The 7,422-nt window shown below is 32.6% G+C and overlaps 1 non-coding gene and 1 pseudogene across 1 annotated transcript; one reads left to right on the forward strand and one right to left on the reverse strand.

The window, feature by feature from the left end:
* Positions 1-690: 690 nt before the first annotated feature.
* Positions 691-756, reverse strand: LOC114275006 (small nucleolar RNA U49). Its single transcript, XR_003633578.1, has one exon. It is a non-coding gene; the product is annotated as a small nucleolar RNA U49 (small nucleolar RNA).
* Positions 757-3,372: 2,616 nt separating this feature from the next.
* Positions 3,373-6,771, forward strand: LOC114274995 (uncharacterized; annotated as a pseudogene).
* The last annotated feature ends 651 nt before the right edge of the window (positions 6,772-7,422 follow it).

Below are 7,422 nucleotides of genomic sequence, written 5' to 3' on the forward strand. Positions count from 1 at the left end.
GATGTGAAACCGTAAAAACCCAGTTTTGTTGTAGTGCGTGCATACGTGATATGATACTGCTACCAAGAAAAATATACCATAAGACCAAGAAAATTTAATGATTAATTCAAAGAAACTCCAAATTAACTCAGCTAACACTTCCCAGTAATAAAATTTTTGCAGATTGCAATTTTTGATCTTTTTTTTTTTTTCTTTTTTTCTATTTTTTTCCCCCTTCATTATAGGTTAATTGAATCCCCAAATTTTAATGTTTCAGGTGCAAATATTTCTGCAATGTCATGTTGTCCACTATTAACAAGGATAAGTAGATAATCATAATGAAAGGACAACAAAAAAAATGCCAACCTAAATAGGAAGATCCATTATTATACCATCCACAATATAGCAAACCATAACCCTCTACTTCACTCGGCACTAGGAATCAATCTTAAAATCAACAGAACGAAAAATAAGATTAAACAATAACTAAATCAAATAATTTATGCTATGAGACGTAAATGCAAACAGAACAATGAAACCAAAAACAGTATTTCTATCTTCTTTTTTTTAGAAACTTTTTTTACCTTCATAGATCCATTTCAAATCAGAAACACAACAGAACAACGAAACACATGATCCTGACCAACGACCCTCAAGATTGTGGAGGAATCAGACCGTCCACAATTGGCCAATGGGGAAGAGTGACCACTGTATACTGCTACTGTTTGGAGTGTCATATGGCACTTCCTATCATATGGATTTTCTTCCTCATAGGGGAAGATTTCTGAGAGAAACCGAATCTCAAAACATAACCTTCAAACATTTTACAAATAAAATTGCAGCATCAATTCTCAACACTTCCAAACCCCAAAAGACCACCCATCCTAATCAGACCCTTGGAAACATGGTACTATTTTTTTAGATTATGAAGTATGCAGTTACCATACATTTTGGGAATGGTGGTGTATTGGTGTTGGGACCAAACCCTAAACTTCTTGAACCGACTCCAAAGGCCCCTAGCGTAGTGTCACGTCCCGTCAAATTACCAAGACAAAATTACCTACCAAAAGAAAGTCTCAAGGAAGGAAGGTTAAATGGAATATTCTGGAAGCTCCTGGAAGACTTGAGAAAATATGAAAACCATGCAAGATGCTGGAAGCTTCTAGAACTTCATAGAGTTTTATAGAGAATTGTACATGTAGATATTTGTAGACCCTTCTAGACATGTACATTCTAGAATGATTCTAGAATAGTTTATAAGATGTAGTAGGAGGAAGGATCTAGAATCCTCTCCATCATTGTAGATCTAGAACATTCCTTGTAGCCTATAAAAGGGAGAGGGCCTCATTTGCCCAAACCACCCATGTGCATCAAAAAATTGTAAAGCTTTCTCCCAAGTAAATACAAGGCATACTCTCAAACTCTCTTGTGTTCTTCTAACTTCTCTTTCCTATAAGTTTGTGAGTTAGGCTGACTTAGCATCATCAAGTGAGACTTGAGATTGTCTAAGTGCCGCATGAATAGCTTGGAAACAACCAAGGCCGTGACAGTAGGGTACTAAAGAGAAGTATGAAACTTACGATTTTTCCAATCACATACGATGGAGGACCAAAAGTGTTAGAGAAACAGTATTTTAAAATAACTAACAAGGAATTGTAGAAATGTAACTATACCAGAACTTTTGAATAATTATCACCAATCATGATTTTGAAAAAAGAGGTAGCCACAGTTGATGGGTCCTTATTCTTCCCATGAATCAATAAGCAATTCAATGTGCACTTTGCACATGCTAGTATAGGGCAATCCATCTCTTCTCTTCTGATGAAATTCCCTTTGCTGTAAACTTATATATACGAAGAAAAAAAACAAAATCAATTAGAAGTTTTAGAAAAAAAAAAAAGGGAAGGGAAAAAGGTACAAAGAAGGAAATTAGCAACCTAGAAATTATAAAAATGGGCTAACCATTTAGCCACAAATATGGTAAGGCATTCAAAGTCTCCGTAAGAGCTTTGAAATTTACTCATGACGTGATTTCATAAACAACATAAAATAATGTAATTCAAATAAAAAACAACCAGGGTTCTCAAACAAAAATTAATCATAAATAAATATAGAGATTATTACATTTACGACAATAAATAACAAATTTATTACAGATAAGTGCGTTTGATGAAAATATTTATTCAAACATCTATGTATAGGAATTTAATTATTAGTCAAAATTTTAAATTTCTGTTTAAAAATCAACGTAAACTCATTTTTTAAGTTTAAGTTTTTTCCTTAAATTTATAAATTAAGACAACCATTTATAAACCAAAAAAATTATCAAACAAGTTTTTTATGACAGTTTTTAAAATTTTTGTAAATATAAACTGAAAACGAAATGGTTGTTTCGTTTGGTAACGTTTACGTTTTTGGTTTATGTTTACAAAAATTTTATAACTGGTTTTGTTTATTTTTACAAAAACATAAACTATAAATGCGTTTGTTTTGAACAAAATGTTTGAAAATTTTAAAAACATAAATTAAAAAATATGTTTGTTTAGATCTAAAATATTTATATTTATTTTTTTATTATTTATGACAATGGGATCGTACATATTATAATTAGAAAATTAATTAATTTTAAAAAATAATTGAAAAAAAATTAATTGGAAAAAAATTAATTGAAAAAAAAATGTATTTGAAAAAAAAAATTAATTAAAAAAATATTTGAAAATAAAATTAATTGAAAAAAAAATTTGTTAGTCAAATTTTTAAATTTCTGTTTAAAAACCAACGTTCAAATTTATAAACTAAGACAACCATTTATAAACCAAAAAAATTATCAAATTAGTTTTTATGACAATTTTTAAAATTTTTATAAATATAAATTGAAAACTGAAAACGAAATGATTACCAAACAGACTTACCAAACAGGTCTGCGTTTGGTAACGTTTTCATTTTTGGTTTATGTTTACAAAAATTTTATAAACTGGTTTTTGTTTATTTTTAGAAAAACATAAACTATAAACTCGTTTGGTTTGAACAAAATGTTTGAAAATTTTTAAAAACATAAACTAAAAAATATGTTTATTCAGGCTTAAAATATTTATATTTATTTTTTATTATTTATGACAATGGGATCATACACATTATAATTGGAAAAAAAAATTAATTGAAAAAAAAATTAGTTGAAAAAAAAAATAATTGAAAAAAAATTTGTTAGTCAAATTTTTAAATTTCTGTTTAAAAACCAACGTAAACTCATTTTTTAATTTACATTTTTTTCTCAAATTTATTAACTAAGACAACTATTTATAAACCAAAAAAATTATCAAACTAATTTTTAATATAATTTTTAAAATTTTTGTAAATATAAACTGAAAATTAAAAACGAAATGATTACCAAAGATGCCCTATCCATTAAGTTTTGTTGTTCCTGTCAAGTCGGACATGGTAAATAGACTAGTATTTGTAAGTTTGATATGTTAAAATTTTAATATCTCAAAATTCTCTTATGATTAAGTACTGTTTTGATAAATTGGTAAAAAGTTGGCTTTTTGATTTTTTTGGGAATTTTTTGACTTTTTTTGGCTTTTTACTACCTTCCCAAAATGCCGCTAAATGATTGTAAATTAATTAAAACAAAGAAATACTTGGGACAAACTAGCCCTAAATGTTGACAGTTTTAGGTAATATTTGGTAAAGTTTTATAATTATGATTTGAGAATAGAGTTATATTTTAAGTTTGTGAGTTTTGGAATTATGATTTGAAAAGAAAAAATTTGTTTGGTTATGAGTTTTGAATTTTTGATGTGATATATGAATTGAGAAAAGTTGTTTGGTTATGAATTTTGAAAAGAGTTTTTAAAACTTATTTAAAAACATATAACTCATAACCAAATACACAACTCAAAACTTTATTGAAAATTCTATTCAAAACTCATAACCAAACTTTTTTTAAAATTCAATTCAAAAAAATAATTTATCATTTTGGTCTAAAGAAATAATTTGTCTATTTGAAAAATATCAAAAACAAATATATATATTTTTTCTTCCAAATAACAGGTGGCGATTGGCAATTGCAAAAAAAAAAAAAAAAAGTACTGTTTCGGTCAACCGACCAGAGATAATAATTTATAATAATTTTTTAACTGAAATATTTAATCATAAACGAGACTAGGCCTCATTTGGCATGCGAGTGTTTTAGCTTAAAAATAAAAAAGTTACTAAAAACATCAAAAAGTTTATAATTTATACTAAAAAGTCAAAAATTTTATTTTCTCTTTACTTTTTACATATTTTTTAGTAAAAAATTAAAAAATTATTTTACATATATTAATTTTCTTATCTTATATTTTAATTAAAAAATAAAAAAAATTATTAAAATAGCATATTTGCAGACGAGATAAAAAAACCAAAGAAGCCAATCCCATGTTTAACAAGTTTCGAATTGCAACCCAAGGGTGGGTGGCATTGTGGTTAAGGCTTGGGGTTTAAGCCCCAAGGTCACATGTTCAATTCCGCTCTCCCTTGGGCCAATCTCTTGGGCAAAGCATAGTTGGTTAGGAGGTTGGATCTCAAGTTGTCTAATCAGCACTTGGTGTGGGTTTAATGCTCCCCCGCTGTGCGAGTCCTGACTTAAGCGGAACTTGTCTTGGGAGGTCGGGGCAAGTTTCCAGATATAGTCTCCTCGCTTGGAACGGCTAACAGGATACCCTGGTGATCTCTGCAAGGGACGCTGCCTTGGACCTGCAGGAGGGTAGAGAGGATTTTCCTGTAACAAAAAAAAAAGTTTCGAATTGCAGCACTGCGACGCAGACTCTCTCTCTCTGTGTCATCTTCCATATCCATAACCCACTATCAACCTCCAACCATACTTAGATCAACCTTCACTCCACTTCTCCACACCATCCCCTCCAAACCCAAACCTCCAAACCTATTTTCTCACTCCATCTCCATTTCACTCTCACATTCCCACCAACTGTTCAACAAAATGCCTCGCCCACCGCCACCACCACCACCACCACAAACCCACTTTACAATCTCTCTCCAACTTCCGCCTACATCCACCTCCCTTTCTGCCGCAAACGCTGCCACTATTGCGACTTTCCAATCGTCATTCTCGGCTCATCTTCAACCCAAACCAACGATATCAACAACAACCCACGAATCTCCAACTACATCCACCTCCTCTGCAGAGAAATCAAGGCCACAAACTCACAATTCAACCACAACCCACCTCTTAAAATAGTCTTTTTCGGAGGGGGTACACCTTCTTTAGTACTGCCGAAGCTCGTTTCGTTAGTCCTTGAGACATTGAATTTGAAATTTGGGTTGTGTTTGGATGCTGAGATTTCCATGGAAATGGATCCAGGGACGTTTGATGTTGTGAAAATGAAGGAGTTGATGGGGTTGGGTGTGAACAGAGTGTCTTTGGGAGTTCAGGCATTTCAAGATGAGTTACTCAAGGCTTGTGGGAGAGCTCATGGGGTTGAGGAGGTTCATGAGGCAATTGGGGTTGTTGGGACATGTGGGGTTGAGAATTGGAGTATGGATCTGATATCTTCTTTACCTCACCAAACTCCACAAATGTGGGAAGAGAGTTTGTTGCTCACCATCAATGTAATGCCTAACACATGTATCTGTCTATGACTTGCAAGTTGAACAAGGCACCAAATTTAGGATACTGTAAATGGAGTCAAGGGCCTCCTAACCTTGATGAGACTAAGGCGAAATTTCAATGAGTAGCTTTATTTATTTACATTTAAATAATATTTTTTATATCCTTTTAATGTTAAAAACAATTTTCTCTTCTATTTTTGTAATTAAAATTCGAGATTATTCACAACCTAGTTTTTGACAAGGAGTGTATAGGGTTTTTTGGGGCAAGAGTGAGTTTTATTATTATTATTATTTTGTTGTTTAACAAGTATCTTAAAAATTGGGCCCTTTCAGCCCTGAGTGATTTGGTAGTTTTAACACTTCTGTTAAGTATGGAACTGACACTGGATTGTTTACAGGTACTCACCAGGGGAGTTCCCTCTGCCTTCTGAAACCCAATTTGCAGAATTCTACAAAACGGCCTCAAGAATGCTCTCAGATGCCCGTTACAACCACTACGAAATCAGCAGTTACTACAAGGACAATTTCGAGAGCAAGCACAACCTAACCTACTGGGACAACAAACCATTCTATGGTTTTGGCCTTGGTTCTGCCAGTTTCTTGGGTGGATTCAGATTTTCGAGGCCAAAAAAGATGAAAGTGTATGCGGGGTTACGTTCAAAATTTGGAGGACGGGGTAGTAGGGCTTAGTGAGGATAGTTTTCCCGATCCCCAGGACATGGCCATAGATGCTGTGATGCTCTCTTTTAGAACTGCCAAAGGGTTGGACTTGAAGTCCTTTAGAAAGACATTTGGCACTTCTCTTGTTCACTCTCTTGGCAAGGCCTATAGACCTTTTGTAGAAAGTGGGCACATGGTTTGTTTGGATCGGCATAGAAGGGTTATAACAACAGATCGTTTCTATGCATTGTTATCTGATGAGGAAGAGATAGAAGAGACCGTGGCTTTTATTAGGCTCAGTGATCCGGATTGTTTCTTTCTATCGAATGCGCTAATATACCTTGCATTTCATGTCATAGCTCCATGAATCAAAGTTTTTTGTGTTTGATCCTAACTAGACAATAGTGTCATTGGATGTGATTAGCAACCCTTGGAACGTATCATCTATTCTCTCTAGCTCTTGACTTGACAACTCGTTGTGTAATGGCTCGCCACTCCTTGTTTGTTTTGTAAGGGGTCAGCTGGTGAGGGAAAATTGTATCTATACAGAGCTCAGTGTATGTATATTCTATTTTCTTTAATCCACAGATAATACTTGTCCCACTTGAGGATTCTGTTCTGTTTGAATGTAAAAATAAAGATCTTGAAAGAGAGAGATTGTTGTTGCCCTTGGATTGGACTTACCTTGATATGATTGCGAGTCTGTGACATGAATAAGTAATTGTTTGTAGTGCTTGCTTAGGAGCATCCATAGTGGTTGGTCTAGTGCACAGTTCCTTCTAATTCTATGTTTCATCATTTGTGCTAGCATGGTAATAGGGCGGGTTTGTAGTCTCTTGTCCCTCAACTATATCATATTGGGGCATAATAAATTAGGTTGGTGACAAGAGCAAGCCGGGTGGATTAATTTTGTAACTTAAAAATTGGGAATATTAATAAAAATTAAAAATAATATAATATATTATAGATACTAATTTATAATTAATGAAAGTTAAAATTTGTTAGATGAGAAATAAATCAGTGAAAATAAATGATAAGTGTAATATTTAGGGTGAAGTACCAATATCTCAAAATGTGATCTTGTGAATTGTTTAGCCTTTCCTTTTTTCTTATGAACCTAAATATCTCATTAAAGTGGAAATTACACAAAACGATAGTCACTTGCATGTTTAGGTT

The sequence above is a fragment of the Camellia sinensis genome, chromosome 4, assembly GCF_055761805.1.
Source record: "Camellia sinensis isolate YWXY chromosome 4, ASM5576180v1, whole genome shotgun sequence".
NCBI lineage: Eukaryota > Viridiplantae > Streptophyta > Magnoliopsida > Ericales > Theaceae > Camellia > Camellia sinensis.